This window comes from Microcebus murinus, chromosome 4, assembly GCF_040939455.1.
Source record: "Microcebus murinus isolate Inina chromosome 4, M.murinus_Inina_mat1.0, whole genome shotgun sequence".
Taxonomy (NCBI): Eukaryota; Metazoa; Chordata; class Mammalia; order Primates; family Cheirogaleidae; genus Microcebus; species Microcebus murinus.
The window spans coordinates 48,991,753-49,014,641 of record NC_134107.1 but is presented as its reverse complement, the minus strand read 5'-3'; the positions used below and the strand labels follow the sequence as shown (position 1 = coordinate 49,014,641).

Genomic DNA, 22,889 nt, shown 5'->3' with positions numbered 1-22,889 from the left:
GTGGATGGTTTCACTAGTTACCAAGCCTCTCTTCTTCGAGACAGTTGGGGAAAGCAGCAAGTGTGACTCACAGAATTTCTTGAACAGGCACATTTTCAATGTCGCTGCCCTTACTCATCCCCATAAACATACTTTAGTTGTCAACTATGTTTTTTCTTTTCTCATTCTTTGTGTTAAAAAAATTATCCTCTGCTTTTCAGTTTTCTGTAAGCAGGAGAGAGTAGCTCCCACCTAGTATTAATAAGTTGGCTATCAGGCCAAGTAACCCTAATGGATGTAATCATGGTGGCTGGGAGGGGAGGAGGGGGCGGTGACAATCTTATTTTGACCTGGAAGTTTTAATTCTGAGCCTGTATTGAGATAAGGAATGAAGTCCATCCCAAAGTAGAAAGCAAAAATGTCCTTGCTGACTACTGGCACAAGCAGTGGTTTCCCTTTGTGATGGGTGTGGCTGTTAAACCTTCCCCTGCACGGCGAGCTTGAATGCGTCTGCAGACCCTGCTGAGGACATACGAGGGTCGGGCTTTGAGGGAGAGCCGCGGGCCCTCCGTGCTGCGGCCTCTCACCATAGGTCAGTGTACTCAGGATCGCTGGTCTTCGGTTTCCTGGTTCTCTTTCCTAGTGACTCGTTCCTGTCCCCTCTGCATGGTGCTAGAGCCTTCACTCGCACTCTGCGTGGGGCACATTGAATCCGGACGAGTCAGACCCACTGCTGCCCCGCTGACTGTCAGCGTATTAAGGGTAAGGTGCTGTGTTCCATCCACCGCTCGCCCCCATTTCTGAGCCTGGCCTTGACTCTCTCACAGGCACTCAAGAAGTGCCAGCCGGAGGGATGTCACTGCTGTGGTTGCTGTCCCTGTGTGCACACCCTCAGGTCTTCAAAAATTGTATTTCTTGATCTGGCCACAGGAACTCTCCCCGCCCCCACCCCACTCGGCAGCCCGAGACACAGCCAGGGCGCGGGGCTCACCCTTTCCTCACCTCCGTGGCACTGCCATTCTTTGTGGCAGGCGGGACGTGACCACGCTGCCACTCAAGACTGAGAGGGAGCCGGGCGCGGTGGCTCACGCCTGTAATCCTAGCTCTCTGGGAGGCCGAGGCGGGCAGATTGCTCGAGGTCAGGAGTTCAAAACCAGCCTGAGCAAGAGCGAGACCCCATCTCTACTATAAATAGAAAGAAATTAATTGGCCAACTAATATATACAAAAAATTAGCCGGGCATGGTGGCGAATGCCTGTAGTCCCAGCTACTTGGGAGGCTGAGGCAGGAGAATTGCTTGAGCCAGGAGTTTGAGGTTGCTGTGAGCTAGGCTGACGCCACGGCACTCACTCTAGCCTGGGCAACAAAGTGAGACTCTGTCTCAAAAAAAAAAAAAAAAAAAAGACTGAGAGGGGCTGCCAAAAGCCAGCTTCCTGGGCTCCAGCGCTGGACGCCGGCTGGGCAGCCGCTGACATCCACGGAGGCGTCTGTACGCAGATGAATGAAACCCTCAGCTCTAGCTGCAGCCGGAGGGACCAGGCTTTGCCTAGTAGGCACCGAGCCCTCCACCTGACAGGGTATGGAGGGCCGTGCCCCTGCGGCTTGGAGTAGGCGTCTCTCGACCACATGGTGGGGAGGGGCGGGGAGGAAGAAACAAAGAAAATTCTCTTCCCAATCCTAAGTAACTGGTAACAGGTGAGAGCTGTTTCAGGCGTGCATGACTTGGGGATTTAGGTTCAAACATATGGACACTGGAGCATGTTCTCTGTGGGGGTCTGAGCCTGGGAAAATGGCCAGATTGTACTCAGAGACATTTTCCCATTTTCTCAAACGAGGGGTGTGCTGGGGGAACTCCGGGCTCCTTGCCGGCAGGAGAGCTTAGAAAGTTTGTCTTCCCCTCTCTGGCCGAGCCACATTTTCCTCCTCTCCACCTACCCCCTTGGGATTTCTGGTGACTTGAAATTCTGGGCTTGCTTCTGTGACTAGGGGCTGTGCTGTACCCCTGGGTCTGGCAGAGTCCCTGGCAGTGGGCTGGGGCCTGGCACTAGGTTCTTTTTGCTGATGAGCACAGTAGATGATATCACCATGGGGTGGCTCCCTATGGGGGTTCTTTGTATGGCATTGGCCATGGAGGTATTGGTTCTGTTCCTCTAAAGAAGCTGTCTCCTCATCCCTGCCCCTGAGGAAATCTCCTTTGGGCACTGACTCTTCCTCCTCTAGTAGCTGCCGGCAATTAATCCTTCTCTCCCTAGGCTGGTGATGTGGTTGCTTTCCTCTCAGTCTGTGAGGCTAGCTAGGAGTCTTTTGTAGGGAGGTGAGCAGAGGCTACTTAAATGCTCCACCGCTGTAGAGGACAGGCAGCATTCATTTTTATTTCTTACCAAAAGCACATGTACTATGGTCTTCCTCGGGTGCGTTATGTGATTTGGGTGGATTGACTTCACTGGCACCTCCAGCGTGGACAGTGACTGCCGTGAACTGAACAGCTGTGTCCACAGTGGTTGGTTGAGGGATGGGACCTGCCCAAGCAGAGCCAGTGAGGTAGAAGAGAGATCTTTCTGGGGCTTCTAGAAAAGTAGAGCTTTCTTTTGCTGAAGCTTTTGGAAGACTATCACACTCATCCTATGGATGGTGTGAAGACATCAGGCCTATGACTGTGGTAGCAGTTTTCTTTCATAAGAACCCTACACATGTGCAGGACTGGTCGCTGATCGGAACCAGTTACTAGCCTAGCAGGAGGCCATTGGCGATGATGCTATCGAAAGGAACAAGACTTCTTATTTAAATGAGCCACTAAGCCTCTCCTCCCCCTCCTTTGCTTGAAAGCCAGTTTTATTGTTTTTTTTTTTTTTCTTAGAACACAGTAACCTGATATAAAGACCCTTCCTGTTGTGAATTTGTTGAGGACTTTTCCTACAAGGCCACCTCCACGTCCTGTATGAGGGCTGGGCGTCAGCATTGATAGGGCCAGGGGTCTGAGGGTGGCATCTGCAGTCCCTAGGGAAAGAGTTTGAGGTGGGTCCCAGAGGCCCAGGGAACCAGAGAGGAACAGTGAGGTGGAATAGATCCGTGGGTGGTCTTCGGGGAATGGCGTTGCCCACAGTGGAGTCCACTAAACGTCCCAGGATGGAGATGTAGGTCTTGAGCTATCATAGGCTGTGTGTGTATGTGTATGTATCTGTCATGTCTGGGAAAAGTTGGGGGTGTTGCTATAGATACAACTTCTTGCAAACTAGGTCAAGAACCAGCAAGAAAAGGTCTCTCCCAGTTGTACTTTGTGATGCTCTTGCCTCTATGCTAAAAAGAGCCCCCTGCCCCAAAGCCACTATTTAGCTGCCAATACTGACACATCCCTGTGATTGGATAGATAGATCATCTCACATGGAGCAGTTATGACCCAGCCAGAGCTAACCTCAGGGCAGGGCCATGCTCAGAAATAAATGTTTCTATGATGCACATGGGCTTTTGAGCTTGTGGCTTTTGGCTTGTGGTTGTGGACTGAGAAAATTGCTTCCTGGGTTTATAGAGATGGTAGGGGAAATGACCCTCTTGCCACCATTTACTCAGTGATGGCTTCCTGTGGTGGATGCTTGGGGCTGGGTGTGAGTGAAAAGCAGGACTTCAGGGGTTAATTGGAAGAGTACATCATGGCTTACATGGCTCATTCCTACATGATATTGCCATTATTAGAATCCCAAAAAGGTGACAGTTAAAAGAGCACTTAACTGTGTGCTGGTCACTGGGGAGGTGAAAATGATGAACATGTTTGTCCCTCTCTTGCAGGAGGTCTCAGCCTAATATGGACAACAGATCTGTAATAAATAGGGGGACAGTAGAGGGACAGATTCACATTGGCATGATTTACGAAAACAAAAAATTTTAAATAGAATTCTGAAGTATCACTGCTATTCAGTCTTCCAAATAGAGTATCTAATGTGAAACCTATGAAATTTATCAAGAGAAAGCTTAACATAGGAGATGCTGAAAGACCATGGCTTTTCTCACACCCCTCTTGGTAAGCACGGATCCACCAAATTAAGGACCATAGGGTATCAGCTGTTCGTCTACACTGAATTTCTCCCTTTGGGAAAGTGGTGTCTGAGTGCTCTTCTGGGTTTAGGAATGCTGAGCTGGAGAATCACCCCTAATGGTCATCTCTGTACTCAGTGAGATGTTAAATGCATCAAGAATTCCATGCAGCGATATCTTTTTGAAAGCATGTGCTCAGAGTGGGAAGAGGGGCTAATGTGGTAGCAGCCGCCTGGTACAGAGGCAAGGCTTTGTGGCTAGTGACCGTGATGTTCTGTACCAAGAGTCAAACGTGGTCTGTCTGAGCAGGGTGAATATTTATGGGCAGACTAGCTGGTGTCCAAATTCTCCTGGTGAATCTTTATCAGTGGGCTCTGGTGGGCAGACGTGGCCCGGGAGGAGCAGGTGAGCCAGACAGCTTGAGCTGGCCTGGACCTGGAAGGGGGAGTCCAGTCCTCAGGGAGGATATTTGCTGCACTGAGGGGGGAGGAGCTGGAGAGGCAGGTGGGCAAACGGGGGGCTCCCTGGGAGCCCTGGAAGCAGCTTCCACCACTTGGGATGCTTGGGGTTGGAGGTGGGAGGATGCCAGGGAAGGTTGTTATGTGTTTCTTGTTCCTATGAAATTATGGAAATGCCATCTTTCAATCAGCTGTTGAGGAGCCACCTTTAAGAGCATTTCAAGCGAGCCAAATTAGAGGATTGGAAGGAGGGGAACGCTACTGAGGTGAAGTGAGCACCATGAGTCACATTCTGCCGTTCTGGCAGTCCGTATGGACTGTGCATCCCAAGTTTAATCGCAGGAAAATAGCATTTCCCATACTCTGTGTGTGTGTGTGTGTGTGTTTCATTTTTTACAGTGGTGCTTTTTGATAAGCAGTATAATTTTAAAGCCAAGAACTGTGCTTTCCCTTTTTGGAAATGAAACACGAGGAGGCTGGAGGCCTCTCTGTGAGATAAGAGCTGTGTGACTTTCTGTGGCCTGCTCGAGTGCTCGGAACCTCGGTGTGCACTTTCTTTGCGAGGCTGTGTAGGGATTCACTGAGATGGTTGCACGACAGGCCTGGCTCATAGTGGTACTTGGTCCGCGTCAGCCTGCTTTCCCATCTGCAGGTGCTGGAGGCTGGCGTGCTGAGGTGCACGCTCATCTGGGATCTCCAGGTTCTGTTCGGAGTTGGCTGGAGTGTGTGTCCCCTCCTCCTATACACTGTGTCTTGCGTTACCGCCCAAGGTGGAGCAGCGAGGGTGGGGTCCGGCCTGGGTCTGACCCCCCTCTTGGACACAGTAGGGAGGTGCTCACTGCAAGTCCAAGTGCAAGTGCTACTTGAGGTTGGCACTGCATCCAGGTTCTCTACAGTAGGACACTAACAGGCTGTTCTGGGTGCCGTTTCTCCTTCCTCTTTACCTCCTGTCCGCCACCATCGCTGGTCACCGGGGTTGACGTGGGGAGGAGTGGAAAGTGGACTCCTCGACAGTGGGTGTCACTGTGTGCTCCCTGTGGAAGGAGAAAGTCTCGCTGAGGCTGGAGACCGTGCTTAGGGGGTGGGTGTCCTGAGAGTAGTGCGTATGAGCTCCTGTCCTCAGCGGACGGAGTCCTGGGCCACTGGGGCTGTGTCTGAGTGCTGGTTCCACTCAGGTTCTTTTTCTATTTTTTTGAGACAGAGTCTCGCTTTGTTGCCCAGGCTAGAGTGAGTGCTGTGACGTCAGCCTAGTCACAGCAACCTCAAATTCCTGGGCTCAAATGATCCTTCTGTCTCAGCCTCCCGAGTAGCTGGGACTAGAGGCATGCGCCACCATGCCCGGCTGATTTTTTCTATATATATTAGTTGGCCAATTAATTTCTTTCTATTTATAGTAGAGACGGAGTCTGGCTCTTGCTCAGGCTGGTTTCGAACTCCTGACCTCGATCGATCTGCCCGCCTCGGCCTCCCAGAGTGCTAGGATTACAGGCGTGAGCCACCGCGCCCAGCTTCCACTCAGGTTCTTGGAAGACAGAGTTTGTTCCCTTTGAAACAGAAGGGTTAGGAACTAGCACAAAAAGCATGTGAGGGGGCTAAGGAATCGTGACCTCCTGGAGCCCCTACTGGCCTGGCCCCACATGGAAAGGCCGTGGCCCTTCTGTCACCAGGCCAGGGAAGGTTCCAGGATTTTGAGGGGCTTGTCCCTGTGGTGGCTGCCACAGGGTGGCTCTGCCCTCGTGCCACTGAGGGGAAGACCAGACCAGGAGTGATTCAGAAGTCAAATAAACAAAGAGCGTGACAGCACTCGGGAGTCTTTGTGCATGTCATCTCATTTAATCCCCTAACAGCAGCCTGGATGAGAGGCTTAGACAGGTTAGGAAACGTGTCACACAGTCAGCAAGAGCCAGGAACTCTAATTTTAAGTCCCATCAGTGCATGCTGCCTCCACGTGGGCATGGCGCATGCTTTTCTTCTTTGATTATTCTCAGGAGCAGGCACCCAGTGCAGACCTGGGCCCCATAATCGTTGCTGACTAAGTGCTTAATGGAGATGTTGCTGTTGATAAACCACAGTTGGAAAGGGAAAGACACAGGCAAGCTGGCCAACATCAAAGCCGGTTTTTGTTTATAGATAAAGGGAGGTTTCATTCTGTGGGCTCCAGAGCCCAGGTTCCCAAATCCCAGAGAAGGGCGAGTTTGAAACAGGAGCTGTGTCTCTCTCTCCTGGTGGGCTGGAAGACAGGCCTGCTGGGGCTGAAGAATCCGCTGCCATTCCTCCCTCCTTTCCTTCCCAGATAGCCAGCCACTGCCCTCCTCTGCCATGGAGGACCCCCAGCTGCCCCTAGAATAAACAGTGCTGTCCCCGAGAGCACCAACTGTCTACATTTGGTCTTTGTGCTTCAACATTTTTCATTTGTACCTGATTGTGGGATGTTTAAAATAATTCAGAAACTATGGATGTTAAGTAGAGAAATCCGGAGAAGAGTTCCCAGAAATATAATGACCCAAGCTGCAAACATGTCAAATGTACTCGTGTGGCTATGTGTGCATGGATTTCCTCCTTAATTAACACTGGGCAGGGACGTGATGTCATGCCCCTGGTAGCAAGTGCTCCAGGTGAAAAGTCCAACTAAATGTAACCAAGTAATGTAACCATTGGGTAATGATTGGACTAAATTGTGACCTAGGTAGAAGTATAAGGATTTGACAGTTTTAGAGGGTGTTTATGTGTGAGCAGGTATAGGTGTTGCTTATGTGTTCTTCAGAACGCAGGTGGGGCCAAAGGAGAAATGTTTTGTGTTTTTAGTACTGGGGTGCAAAAGAGAGCAGGTGCTAGCCACACCAATTCATGTAAGTTGTTGCCTGCCCTAAAGATCGATGAGTTTTTGCTGTTAGCTTCATGGATCTAGGGGAAGGCAGGCAGGCAGCAAGTTAAGATCATAAATATGACATAAGCCTGATCCTTTTAAGTCACATGTTATAGCACTTCAGGTTTTGATTTGTCCGTGGCTGAAGTCCTTTTAGTTTTTCAGAAGACTGAGGGTTCTTATGAACCTAGGCAGGGCCTCTGGCGAGGCTGAGCAAGCTGGGCACTGCCCTGTCCCCCCTTGCCCTCTTTGTACCATGCCTGTAGCTGGGTAGTTTTGTTGATCAATTCAGTACCATTGTATCCTTGTCCCATTTGGGACTGCCCACCTTGCTGCCCTCTTCTTTCATTCCCGTGTCTGTGTGAACACATTCCTACTAGGCCTTCTGGAAATCCCCCGTAGGGTTTTGGAAAAGCATTCTAAGAATGGTTCTCTTGCACATGGTCCAGTTTTCAAGACACTTGAGCCAAGATTGTTGTTCATCTGCCCCAGAAGCCCCTTTTCTTCTGCACATTTATTTTCCAGGGGATTTCAGGGGAGGTTCAACAGTTTAATTCACCCCGCCCCTTTGTTGGTATTCCTAGTGGTTTATGTGCTCAAAGTAACTGGAAGCATCTGTTGGCTTATTAGGGACATTTTCACGTTGGGCCACTAATTCCCAGAGATCAGGAAGACATTTTTGGGGGTGGCCTTTTTTTTTTTTTTTTCTCCTGGTGGTGCTGTGGACCAGTGCAAAAAAGAGGATGAGTTTAGTTTTTACACACAAGCCAGGTACAAGGCTTCCAGAGTGGGAGGGAGAATTCACACCCTGTGGCTATTCATTTACCACATCTTCAATGCAAGCCTCCAGTGCCAGGGAAAGGGATCTCAAGACGAATAAGACCTGGTGCATGCTCTCGAGATGCTCACTGTTTAGTGGGGGGGACGCAGTTGGGCACAGGACACTAAAGCATCATCCTGAGATAGTAGAGAGCCTAGAACTGCTGCTTCCCTATTCCTCAAGATGCCCCCTATGGCCACCAGAGCAGCATAAGCCAGAGACCTGCTGTCCTGGAATAGTGTTGGTTCCTAGTGTCTGAAGGATTCCCTTGAAGCCTGTGTGACGTTGGCACATGTTGTACAATTAAAGAGAAATATCTCTCATGTTGACTAGTTGCCGGATCAGCAGAACCTCTTGCCGAGTTCTCCTTGAGCTCACACTAGCTGGTAGATTCTTGTTCTTTCAGGTCTCATGCTGCTTGGACTGAATTATATACTGTCTGCCACACTGATGTTATAAATCAGAATTTATAATAAACTATTAATGTGCTTGGATAAAAGCGCTTCAGAGCATGGATAGCTTGAAATAATTCTCTCAAGTCCCATTTATTTATTTTTGTTGTTGCTGTGATTGTCCTTGGGGTATTCTTCATAAATTCTTCATCTAGTCCACTATCAACAAGAGTTGTTCCAACATTTTCTTCTAGAATTTTTATGGTTTGATGTCTTAAATTTAAGTCTGTGATTTATCTCGAATTAATTTTTGTGAGTGGTGAGAGATATGGATCCTGTTTCAGTCTTCTACATGTGGCTATCCAGTTTTCCCAGCACCATTTATTGAATAGGTATTCTTTTCCTCAGTGTATATTGCTGTCTACTTTGTCAAAGATCAGATGGCAATATGGGGATGGTTTTATATCTGGGTTCTCTGTTCTGTTCCTTTGGTCTGTGTGTCTATTTTTGTGCCAGTTCTATGCTGTTTTGGTTACTGTAGAAAGTCTGGTTAAGTGATTGCCTCCTGATTGCTCCTTTTGCTTAATGTTGCTTTGGCTATTTGAGCTCTTTTCTGGTTTCAAACTAAGTGTAGAATTATTTTTTCTAGATATATCAAAAATGCAGTTGGTATTTTGGTGGGGATTGCATTGAATCTTCAAATCACTTGATTAAATTAAAAGGCTTCTGCACAGCCAAGGAAACAATCACCAAAGCAAATAGACAACCTACAGAGTGGGAGAAGATATTGGCATGCTATACATCCAATAAAGGGTTAATCACCAGAATCTACAAAGAACTCAGGCAAATCTGCAAGAAAAAAAAATCAAACAACCCTACTAAAAAGTGGTCAAAAGATATGAACAGAAGCTTTTCCAAAGAAGATAGACTAATGGCCTATAAACATATGAAAAAATGCTCAACATCACTAATCATCAGAAAAATGCAAATCAAAATCATAATGAGATATCACCTAACCCCAGTGAGAATGGCTTTTATCAAAAAGTCCCAAAACAATAGCTGCTGGCATGGATGCAGAGAGAAAGGAATACATGTATACTGTTGAGGGGACTACAGACTAGTGCATCCTTTATGGAAAATACTATGGAGATTCCTCAAAGAACTAAAAGTAGACTTGCCATTTGATCCAGCAATCCCACTACTGGGTATTTACCCAAAGGAAAACAAGTCATTCTATCAAAAAGATACCTGCACTAGAATGTTTATTGCAGCACAATTCACAATCACAAAAATGTGGGGTCAACCCAAGTGCCCATCAGTTCATGAGTGGATTAATAAAATGGTATATGTATACCAGGGAGTACTACTCAGCCATAAACAATGAATTAATACCTTTCATAACAATCTGGATGGAACTGGAGACCATTCACCTAAATGAAATATAGAAAGTCCACAGTTTTTTTGGCACCAGGGATTGGTTTCATGGAAGACAATTTTTCCAAGGATGGGTGCGGGGGTGGGGGGGGCGGAGCTCACATGGCCATGCCAACTATGGGGAACAGCTGTAAATACGCTCGCTGCTCACCTCCTGCTGTGAGGCCCAGTTCCTAAGTGTCATGGAAGACAATTTTTCAAGGGAAGGAGCTTGGGGTTGGAGGGTGGTGGTGTCAGTGCTCAGGCAGTGGTGCACAGCCCAGTTCCTAACAGGCTGCAGACCAGTACTGGTCTGAGACGCAGGGGTTGGGGACCACACATCTAAAGAATGGAAAAACAGACATCACATGTATTCACTATTAAGTTGAAACTAACCAGTCAGCACTCACGTGCACAGATAGAAGTAAAACTCAACAGAAATCAAGCAGGTTGGGAGTGAGGAGGGAGGGGATGGGTGGAATCATACCTAACACATACAATGCGTGGGCACACTTGTAACTTTGACTCAAGCAGTACAAAAGCAATCCATGTAACCAAAACATTTGTGCCCTCATAGTAATCTGAAATTTAAAAAAATATTCTATCATCTAGGAATTAGCAAATTTTACTTTTGAAGGAGATGGGGATAAATATACAGTGGGCAGCCAGAAGAGGAGTAAGTTGCTAGCATGTGGGATTTCCCTATTTTGTTTATGGAGAGAGACTGGCATGGACTTACTCCCAAGTTGTTGATCTGTTGTACCCTATTTAATCATTTTGCTGGATGTAAACATTTCCTCTCTTTTTGTGAACAGTGTATTTTACACCATCTATCACATTTCATGTATTCTGTGCCTGTGAATGCCGACCTCTTCAAAACTGTCGACTTCATCATCCATGTGCTGTCCAGAAATGAGATCTTGATGCTCCCCAAATGAATTATGAAAAGCTTTTCATAGTAATATAATTGATCCACTGTTGGCCACACTTATAAAAAAAAAAATCAATGTTAACATGTTAATATTTCATGAGTGCCCACGTTGGCAGCTCCTTGCAATGGGACCAAACTATGAAGAATGAGAATTGTTTCACAATAGCCCAGCACATGGACAGAGTGCCAGGAAAGGGAGTTTGGGGTTGACTTTAAAGTTTGAAGTGCAACAGGGCCATTGAAAAACAATCCTCTGAGTCATGTCAGATTGTTATAATTATTTAATGCCCACAATGCAGCCTTGTCCCCACAGATTTATACTGGAGAGGTTTCTTACCCACACATTGTGGTTATTAGCTGCAAAGAAAGCGGCGTTTGTTTATAATGACATGGGGTATCTCTGGATGGCAAAGAAAACACTGCAGATTCTGTCTTCCTAGGAAGGAGGCAGGAATTTGGCAGACAACCTATAGGAAATTGGGAGACATGCTCTCATTACTTCTCATACATGTGGGTGGTTGCATCCAATAACCATTATAGACACCTTTTATTTTTAACCTTGGTCCCAGACTCTTGAGAGAATGAAATTGTGTGCTTACTTTTCATCCCTATGATGTTACACAGCTGGTGTGCCCCAGAGTGTATCTCCATTTAATCTTTCTAACGTGTCCCCTAAAAGTCCTTTCTCTGGGCTTTACATCCTGCCTCCGTTAAATTTGGGGTCACAAACATTGTGTATGGAACCGCTGTTAACATTTCTGTGAAGAGTTGGTGTGTTTTTGAACAGTTCCCACATGGCCAAATCTCATTAAGCTCTTTGAGAGGATACTGGAATTTTTTCAGAGGTGAAAAATAAAGTTGAGGAAGTAAGGCTTTGGGGCCTTTCTGGGGACACGTCTGGTTTGGAGATCAGTGGTCATGCTGATGACCCAGAGTCGGGCCATTGGGCTCCTTGGGGGAGATGAAAGCTCTTCGAGTCAGAGAGGGTCAGACCAGTCCAGCTCCTCGGAGCTGCCCTTCTGTCTGTGTCTTCCTTGGGTGCCCTCCCCTCTTCCCTCACATGGAACTCTCATAATTGTCATTGCTGTCAAAGGGAGTTCAATATCAATGGTTTCTCAAGCTTAGAGGGCAACAGGGAGGCATTGAACCAGGGTAGTGTGAAATTGTCCACAGGCACTCGCAAGCTGGGGTGTGCAGATGCAATTTATAATTGCACCGGAAATACTTGTAGCCTTTATCACACTTAGTGGTGGAAATGAGAAAAGCTATGTGAGTCAGCTTAGTACTGACTTGGGACCAATATGAAGCAACTGAATCCTTTTAGGTTTTGCAAGAGAGCTACAAATAGAAAGCAGACACCAGACATAGGCTAGAGTAACAGTAAATAAATTTTGAACTTCAAATTTAGGGCTCATGGTTTATTCAAGGGTTTTTTGGTTGTCGTTTTCTGGTTCAGCAGGAAGTCTGGGAGATCTATAGAATTTGAGGTACCTTTGATGGTTTATGGAGACCAGAGAACCTAAACTTTAGAACTGGGATTGTCTTGGAAAATCTGGAACATATGTTGACTGAAATAAAAAACAGTGGGGTATTGAGAATGATACACATGTCAAGGCAGTTAAGAGAAAGGTTTACATTTTAAGCATCATCCTCTTGTATGGGTGACTGGGTGGCTCCATGGTGGCATTGTTATCACTGGTGTTTGTGCAGAGAGAATTTTTAAATTTTTTTTTAACAAATTAGTTACATATGAGTATCAACTGTATAAACTCTCTTTTAAAACAGTAATTTATAATGGCTGGGCATGGTGACTCACACCTATAATCCTAGCACTTTGGGAAACCAAGGCGGGAGGATTGCTTGAAGTCAGGTGTTCAAGACCAGCCTGCGTAAGAACGAGACTCTGTCTCTACCAAAAAATAGAAAAATTAGCAGGGTGTGGTGGTGTGCACCTGTATTCCCAGCTACTTGAGAGTCTGAGGACAGAGGATCGTCTGAGCCTAAGAGTTTGAGGTTGTAGTGACACCACTGCACTCTAGCCTGGGCAACAAAGCAGGACCCTGTCCCCTAAAAAATACAAAAATAAAAATAAAGCAGTACATTTGTGTCTTATGCACTTTTATGTGTGTATATTGTATTTCATAGTAACAAAAGAAAGTTTTAAAAGCAGGCTTACTTTGTAAAATGTTAGTCCAGGTTTAAACCATTGAAAATGATGGGTTAAAAACATGTTGTTTCATAGACGATGAAATGGCTTACTGATTTCCATATGATAAGCATACATACACTCAGAGCCTTGGTTGTCCTACCCTGGTTGTGAGCTCTTTGAGGGTAGGGGCAGTTTCTCATACTTCTAGGGTTAGAGGTGGAGGAACTGAGTGAGCAAATGGCCAGGAGGGTGGAGACTTGGCGGTGGGATCCCAGTGCTGGGACAGGGCAGAGAGGCAGGTGGGGGAAGGCATGGCGGGTCACAGGCTGTGTGCGCCAGGCCCTGGAGTAGAAACCTCCCCATCAGTGCAGAGCCACACTGCAAAGGTTTTAAATGGGAAAGTGTGTTTAGGGGTGCGATATGACTCCATTTGAATGAAATACGCTCAGGGCTCTCATTCTACAGTAATTTTCTTCAACCCACAGGGCACTGCTGCCCTGGGTGAGTGAAGAGTGGCCTCATGCATATGGCGACATCTTGGCTGTATAGCCTAAAAGCCATAGGCACCCCGCCCCCACCCACCCTCGGGGCATCCGCAGCCTCAGTCTCTAATGGCACTTTGTCTCCTGAGAAGAAAGGCACAGTTGTGTTTCCTTCCTCCTCCTCCTCTCATCCCCAAAGCGTTCTCCTTCTCACCCAAAGCATGATCTCAGACCTTAGGAGTTACAAATCAGACGTGTCACAGAGCCTGTTTGAGATCAGTTGTCTGCATTACTGATGAAATTGAAACACCCTGCAAGAAGTCTTTGGGGTGGGAACTGGCCAGGGTCATTAGACATGCTTGGGTTGAGAGAGGAAATGCAATTATATGAAGAAAGTAGAATACAGAGGAGGGCCTGATCGGTGGTAATGGCTACTATTTCAGGGGACAAGGACTAGATGGGAATCCAGGCAAATGACAACCCTTAGCTTGTTAGGGCTGTGGGATTGTGAAGCTGTTTTCCCAATTTAACATGTCTTTGTTATTACCATGATTTTGTTGTGCCATTACTACACTTTATCATAAAGAAATCCAATGTGAACAGTTTTAAGATGACAAGTGTAAGTCCAAAGACCAAGTTGGGATCCCAGGAAGGTAGTATTGTATATCCCAGTCTGCCCTAACTTCGGGAGCTGCAGCTGATGGCAGAGAAAGGGCTTTGAGGCCAGGGAAGTGTTTGCAACCCTTTGGGGGCTCTTAGCCTCTCTGCATGCTTTGTTCAGTCCTCTCCTCGGCCCGTCCACCAGCCTGTCTGACCTTGAACTGGGGGAGGTGGATCCAGCTGTTGTCCAAGCCCTCAGGAAGCAGAGCCCCTGTCCAGTCTGTCCACTTCTCTGTTGCTATTCAAAACCAGATCCTTTGTTCGATACCTTGCTTTTCACGGGCCCCTGCATGGAGAGTTGTTGAACAGAAATGTCGGAGATGACACTTCTGTCATCTTAATTGGATCACATGAAATGATACACGTGAAAGCATTTAGAAATTGTTAATACTACCACTGTATCCTTCTGTAACAGAATATTTTTGTGTGGTCATGGAGCGTTAACCTCTGTCAGAGTTCAATTTCTCAGTCTTTTCATCTGTAAAACGGGAGCAAAACTATGACTTTCGTTGGGAGTTCCCTCAGCATGCAAACAGAAAATTAGAACCTCCTCTCCCTGGCTCTGGGGTAGTGAGAATATCTTTGGGATGGAAAGAGGTTACTTCATGTCTTCCATTAGGCATTTGAGTAGTTCTGGTTTCACATAGTCATCAGTGTCCTACAATGGAGCAGCCTCTGGATGGACTTGCAGGCTGCATCTCGTTCCATTCGTGGCTTATCTTTTTGAATTCCATTTGGTCACGTGGGCTAGAGTTGTAGTCATGAGTGAATCATTACCTGACGCCCTTGTTATTTTTCCATGGCTGTCAGAACTGTGTCACTAAAGACATGAGTTAGTAAACAGGTCAGCACTGTGGGAGTCCTAGCAGATGAGCTGGGGAGCACTGACCCCATAAATCTCTAGTCAAGCCCGAGTTAGGTTCACATAACAGGAACAGCTGTTTCACGCGGGAGCCGAGGTCACAGTGCCAGGGGGGCCACTGAGCATCGAGAGTCCTGGCTTCCGGTGTGCTGCACGCTGGTTGCATGACGTCGACCAGGTTGCCTCACCTCTTCGCAGCTTAGATTTTCATTCGATAAGTTTAGTTATAAAATGGGAAGCCCAAAAGAGAGAAGATAGGCTTAAGAAACTTAATGTTTTCATATGCGTGCATTGCCGAAACAATATCCACAAATTCTATCATCATAATAAGAGCATTTTTATTATTCTTTATGTAGATGAACTCATTTTAATTATCACAACTACCCTATGAGATAGGTACCACCATGTTCCTGTTTAGTAGATTGGGGAAACTGAGGAGCACAGAGATTAAATCCCAGAACTCATGAATAAAAAAGCTGGGATTTGAACCTGGGCAACCTGGCTTCAGAGTTCCTTCTCTTAACCACTATGCCAGTCTATTCAAGGTTAATAAGCCCCAAATATGCTGGCTATGATATTCTCCACTTGATGGCTTCTCATTCAGTTGGTGAATGCAAACTTTATATAGGACTGTGAGAAGAAACTAGTCTTCTCACAGAAGACCAGTGGGAGACTGAGCCCAAAGTTTAGCTCCAAGATAGAGTTCCATGGGCAATAGCGTCTTGATAGCTCTCCTTCCGAGCAATGCCCAAGTTACACACACAGCCTTACGGAAACTGGCTGTTCCGGTACATTCCTGGGGGCCTCATGCTCTCTGGAGTTTCAAGGACTGTGCCTTTGCATACTGGGGATGTCACAGAACACAGTTCACACTGCTCCGTCTTGAGCTCGATGCAGACGTCCAGACGTCCTCCTCTTGTAGGCAGTATGTAGGCTCTAACCCCTCGTTTTTTCAGTACACATAAACACTCGGGATTTTAAGTCAGAATTCTTAACGGATTATAGCAAATTGTTTGGAACCCTGAACTATAAGCTTTTCTGGAGGATCATGACTTTTATCTTTTGACTCCATGGTGCTGGGAACATCATAGATGCTCAGTTAAAGATTATGGAAAAAATGAAAAATGGCTTTATAGAAAAATGTCCAGAACCCATTTCATGTATTTTTAAACTACTGATCAACTTATATATAGAACCTATAATGAGATATTATTTGGCTGGACGTTGATAAGGCCTTTCAGAGAGCACCGTGTGGGAGCACATCCTCTCACTATACTCAGCTCCTGGCCAGGCACGGTGGCTCACGCCTGTAATCCTAGCAGTCTGGGAGGCCGAGGCGGGCGGATTGCTAAGGGTCAGGAGTTTGAAACCAGCCTGAGCAGGAGCGAGACCCTGTCTCTACTATAAATAGAAAGAAATTAATTGGCCAACTAATATATAGAAAAATTAGCCGGGCATAGTGGCGCATGCCTGTAGTCCCAGCTTCGAGAGGCTGAGGCAGGAGGATCGCTTGAGCCCAGGAGTTTGAGGTTGCTGTGAGCTAGGCTGACGCCACGGCATTCACTGTAGCCTGGGCAACAGAGTGAGACTCTGTCTCAAAAAGATATATATACTCAGCTCCTCCTCTCTCTGTTTGCCTCCCCTCGTCCTTACACCTTCTCCCGCCCCCTTTCTCTCCCCTCTTTCTTCTTACTTCCTCTGCTTTTTCTCCTCCTTAACTGCTATGCCTCAACTGCAGAGAAACTGGAGGTCTGATTTCCCACATACTGGCCCTCTGTCAGTGGAAATATAAACCATCTCTCTCACAAGTGTAGATACAATTACTAAAATTATTTGGAAGGAATTGTTAGGTACTTAATGCACAAACTCACTGCCATGTAAAGACTTTGGGAGAGAGGAGGTCGTGTGTTGTGTCCACCCTGTCAATACTGCTCGAGTGAGGGCTAGGATCATTTATTCTAAGCTTCTCGTGCTCAGCTTCTGCGCAGGAGGCCAGTGGAAGATGGTGGGATGGAGGCCTTGCCGGTGGAGTCTTAGCTGGGAGGACAAAGAAGGCGTGTAGCTGGAGAGGGCCATTGCTTTTTCCAGGGACTGGGGCTGGAGGTGTCCATATGCACATCCACTCGGCCCTGCAAGCTAAGCAGAAGCCGGAGAGCTTCCCCAGCTATGCTGCCCTACAGGATGGTGTGCCTCGGAGTCCTGCTTCAGTTTCAGGAGTGCCCTCACTCTGGTATCAGTGTGGCTGCACAGATAAAATTAGCATCCATATTAGTAATGCCCAACCCAGAGAACCATGCAATTATCTCATGATTTTATTTAATGACTGTGCTCTTTTCAAAGCTTATTGGGGTAATCTTCGGAGCGTGTCCTGATTACATGTTGTATGGACTACATAACAAGTGAACTAAAGAAGCAATTCAAACCTAGCTCCAGTTTAATTTGTAGTTTTTACATTTCAAGACAACATTTTTAGTAGGTAATTGTCCAGTATTTTTTTTTGCATATGTTAATTTTTACTTGTTTTGCAGTTTTCATTCCCCCATCACATCTCATCTTTGACAGTAGCAGGGAAGAAGAGAGAGCGGCTGTCTTGGTTCTCTCTCACCTTGCTAATCATGCCAGCTCTCTGAGCTCCATAGGAAGTGTTTAATGACTAGTAAGACCTTGTAGGACTTGTGTATGGAACCTCAGGGTCTTTTCTAAATGGCAAGCCAAAGTAGCCTATGCTTGGCTAGCTGTGTGATCTTGGGTAAGTTACTTGACTTCTGAGCTCTCATTTCTTTTCCTATAAAATGTTCCCACTTTACAGGCAGTCCTACATCACAGGGTTGTCCAGGGCCTCAGTGAGGTATTCTGCGAGTAGTTCCTGGCCAGCAGTAGGAATGTGGAAGGCGTTCCCAGTACAGGGAAGGGCAGATACGAGGTTTCCCAGGCTGCTGCACAGGTGGGGATGCTGGTGACTTGCTAGCACACCCTAAAGCAGGGGTCCTCAAACTTTTCAAACAGGGGGCCAGTTCACTGTCCCTTAGACCGTTGGAGGGCCGTTGGAGAGTGCAGCACACATTCCACACATGTGCACTGTGGGCCTGGGACGAGTCGGCTTTTAAGCAGGACAGGCAGTGGTGGCAAAAACACCCGTCGGGCCTGATAAATGTCCTCGGCGGGCTGCATGTGGCCCACAGGCCATAGTTTGAGGACACCTGCCCTAAAGGAACCTCATTTTCAGGAGTGTCTCTGAACCGTTTTTCCATCTATCATTAGAGATGCTTTCTCTGGTTGCAAGGGGACAGGGAGAGCAGGGGCTTCCTTGATGGGGATAATTTATTCCTCCTCCAGACCATTCTGATAGTGAACCTAGTACGGATGGGAAATGGTGTGAGGCTGGGGCATGCACCAGTCTTACATGACAAAAGCTTGAGCTGTGTTGGGGCCACATCCAACATCAGATTTTCTTGTCCTGAATACCATTAGCAAAGGAAAGGCAGAGGCTACATTCTCTTGACACCTATTATGTCACAAGCACAGGGATTATGGAGCAAGAATGACAGTTGTTAGAGGGTGCAGAGGGTGTGAGAGCTGGGTATGGTAACTAAAGAGTTGTCATCCATAAAAATGTGGTAGATACATTCACAGAGATCCACCCACCACATTCCCGATGGGTATGTCTTCTAGTTCTTGGGGAGACTAAGTGACTGGGGACTATACACAGAAACCAGAAAATCAGAACTTCTATAAAATTGAGGAAATGAGCTCTAGTCTGTCCATATTTCCAACTTTATTTTTTCCCCCTCTCTGGCTTGATTTTAAATCCCTTGAGAGAGTCATTTTTTTAAAATTATTTTCTGTAAAATCTCCACTTGTAATGTCTAGTTCATTTATTCATCCATTCATCCTTTTTTTGGTCAGATTTATTGCATAGTACAATAGAATAGATGAAATTAAAAATAACTAAATATGCACTATGGGCACTGGGTTCTACATACAGTAAGCATGCAGCTGTTGTCTACAGACCTATTCATTGTGTAAACAGTCGTCATTCCAGGCAGCTGTTGTGCACCAGGCTGGAAGGTGTGTACGGGATAGGGTACTGCGAGGGTGCATCAGAACCGGCAGTCGGCTTCTGAACACCCAGCTGCGCCGCCTCTTGCTGGGGCATCTAAACTTTCGCCTTTGAGAGAAAACAAGGTCTTTGGAGCCAGTGTGTTCTTTCAGACTGTGGTGGATACTGCCTGATTGTTTCCATCCGGGAACCAAGTTTTTAAAAAGAAGTCCGGCTGCTTTGTCAAGATAAGAGACTGTTGTGTGAAAATTGCTGAGTGAGGGCTCCCACTGGAGGCTCCTCATCCCCCAGACCTCCTGCCAGTTCACTCCCAGCTGGCTCAAGTGGTGATGGGGGAGCAGGTTGGGGCCCATGGCTACAGCCCCCTTCCCACCAGTCCCTCCCAGTCCTGGACTTCGGGGTGGTGGAGGCGGAGCGAGTTGGTGGGGCCGGGCTGCTGGTCTTGTGCAGCTGTGCTGACTTGGAGCTGTGCCGGAGCTGGCAGTGATGGCAGCTTCCCCTGGCCTGTTGCTGCCCTGGTCTGCCCTTCCTTCTGCTGCCTTCTCTCCACTTTAAGCAATCATTACAGGAGATGCTACTTTTCTATATATCCGTTATTTGTAAGTTTATATGCATTATCTGTTAGATGACATTTTTGATTCTCTGTTTTTAATTTAAAACACGTGTTGATTTTTTTTTTTAAGTTTGTAAGTATGTTTTTCATTTGTGTGTGATCATGGGTCATTGATATAAGAAAATATTTATTCAGGTCTGTTTTATCAAGTCTTCAGGAAAGATAATAGCGTGGGTAGACTGCTTCTTCATGCAAATTATGATGATGGCATCCTCCTGAGATCTGGAACCAGGCAAGGATGTCCACTCTTGACACTTCTATTTAAAACCATACTGCAGGCTCAGCAATTAAAGGCATCCAGATTGTAAAGGAAGAAGTAAAGCTGTCTTTATTTACAGACAAATCAAGCCTGTATTAGGAAATCTTAGGGAGCACACACCCGCATACACACCACAAATACAAACCTACTAATAAGTTCAGCCAATTTATAGGATACAAGATCAAGATACAAAAATCAATTGTATTTTTATATAGTAGCAACAAACAATTTGGAAGTCACATTAAGAAAATGATTCCATTCATAATAGCATCAAAGAATAAAATTCTTAGGAGTTAATTTAACAAAATAAGTGCAAGACTTGTACATTGAAAATGATAAAACATTGTTGAGAAAAATTAAAGATCTAAATAAATGGAGACATATCCCATGTTCTTGAATTGGAAGACTCAATATTGTTAATTCTCCCTAAATTGATTTATAGTTTCAGTGCAACCCTTATAAAAATCCCAGTGTACTTTTTTGTGGGGGGGGGGAGGAAGAGAGTTGAAATTCACAGTCTATTCCTAACATTTATGTGAAAATACAGACCTGGCCTGGCATTGTGGCTCACACCCTTAATCCTAGCACTCTGGGAGGCTGAGAGGGGAGGATTGCTCAAGGTCAGGAGTCCAAAACCAGCCTGAGCAAGAGTGAGACCCTGTCTCTACTAAAAATAGAAAGAAATTATATATAAAATTAGCTGGGCATGGGGGCGCATGCCTGTAGCCACAGCTACTCAGGAGACTGAGGAAGAAAGATTGCTTGAGCCCAGGAGTTTGAGGGTGCTGTGAGCTAGGCTGACACCATGGCACTCTAGCTCAGGGAACAGAGTGAGACTTTGTCTCAAAAAAAAAAAAAAAAAAGAAAAAAAAGGAAAGAAATATAGACCCATCATAAACAAAACAATTTTGAAAAATAAGGAAAAGGTTAAGGCCAGGCACGATGGCTCAGACATATAATTCTAGCACTCTGAGAAGCCAGGGCAGGAGGATCACTAGAGCAAGAGTAAGACCCTGTCTCTACTAAAAATGGAAAAAATTAGCTGGGCATAGTGGCACATGCCTGTAGTCCCAGCTACTTTGGAGATTTGAGATAGGAGGATCATTTGAGTCTAGGAGTTTGAGGTTGCAGTGAGCTATCAGGACACCATGGCACGCTAGCCCAGGAGACCCTGCCTTAAAAAAAGAAAGAAAGAGAGAGAGGGAGGGAGGGAGGGAGAGAGAGAGAGAGAGAGAGAGAGAGAGAGAGAGAGAGAGAGAGAGAGAGAGAGAGAGAGAAAAGTCTTTTCAACAAATAGTGCTAGGGCAATTGGATATCCACACACAAAAAAGATAAATTTAAACCGTTACCTCACACCATACACAGAAATTAACTCAAAATGTATTATAGACTTCCATGTAAAAGGTAAAAACTCAATCTTATAGAAGCAATCATAGTAAAAAAATCTTCATAACCTTTAGTTAGGCAAAGAATTCTATGAAACCAGAAGCACAGCATGCCAAATTACTTTCTAGAAGGTTTGCTAGCAGTGAAGATTATCTTTTTAAAAAACATTTGCTCATCAGTGGCTGAAAAGTGAACGTATTATTTAACTATATTCTTTTGCTCCTAGTAAGGTTGAATTTTTTTTATTAACTGCTTGATATTATTATAATCATTCTGGGCTATTCTCTATCATATCTTCTCCAAACTTTTGAGGAGAAAATATATCCTTGGAGAAAAACATAAAGTTGTGGGTTTTGTACTTTGGATTACACTTTTCCCTGTCAGCTGTGGGTTTGAGGGACCTCCATAGTAGGGGATCCATAGTGTTTTTTGTCCTTCTGCAAAGAAAACAGCATGAGTAAGTAGTTTTTAAGACATGAACAGCAGAGTGGGAAAAAGACTTGGGCCAGACTAATGTAATAACCAGGTGTGATAAGAATTAACATGGGATTTGAAACCAACCTGTTTGGGTTCAAATAATAGTTCACCTCTTACCTGCTGTGCAAACCTTGGGCCAGGGACTTCATCAGGTCCTTCACTTCATCTGCAAAATAGAAATAGAAAACTACTTCTCCCTTAGGGTTGCTTTGAGCATCAATTGAAAAAAATGCTGTGTGAAGATTTAATGCTGTACTTGTCTTGTAGGAGCCCATTAGTAATTAATACTGTTACGGTTTACATCTCAGACCTGTGGACTCAGACCCTGGAAGTTCCCAAGCTAGGTTTTCCTAGGCCTTGCTTACAAGAGTCTTATCTTTTAAAAAAAAAAAAAAATACTGTTTGATTGAAAGGTTGGGAGCAAGTTCTTTTTGTCACTCCTAGCATGATTTCCTTTGGGGCTGAGGTACTCCCCTTGGTTTGAATTCACAGAGTAACTAAAGAGCAAGAGGGAATTCCTCTCAACTCTCTGTCTCCAAGAATACCTCTGGGTGCTGCTGAGATCCCACTCATCAATTCTGTTGTTATTGTTTTTAGGGCTGTGAGCTCTCTGGATAGAGCCCAGTAGATTTTCTGGAGTGCAGAAGAATTAAGCAAGGTGAAGGAAAAGCATGGAGACTAATTATCTCCAGCAAACCGTGCCTGATCTTGCTTTAGCCCTGAACTTTCATATCCTAGCTCTGTAACTAGTCTATAAGTTCTTCACAGTCAGAGAGGCACCTTTAATTCTCTGCATCTCCCAGACACCTTTCTCAGTGCTAAGCAGGCAATAAGCATTCATGAGATGCTGGGATTGTGCCTGGCATTTTCAAAATAGATGAAGTTATAGAAATCATATTTGTGTCACATGAAGTTCATATGCATAATCTCATTTTATTTCCCCAACAACCCTGGGTTTAGGGTGGGTGTGTGGGTGTTTCTATCTTACAAATAGAGAAAGTAAGGCCCAGAAAAGTTAATGACTCGGTTAAAATGATGTAGCTCGTGTGAGAG

The 22,889-nt window shown here is 45.7% G+C and overlaps 1 protein-coding gene across 8 annotated transcripts in view; it reads left to right on the top strand.

Moving 5' to 3' along the window:
* Positions 1-22,889, top strand: part of TEAD1 (TEA domain transcription factor 1) — a 261,349-nt gene that overhangs the window by 133,038 nt on the left and 105,422 nt on the right. The gene's annotated exons all lie outside the window — the stretch shown is intronic.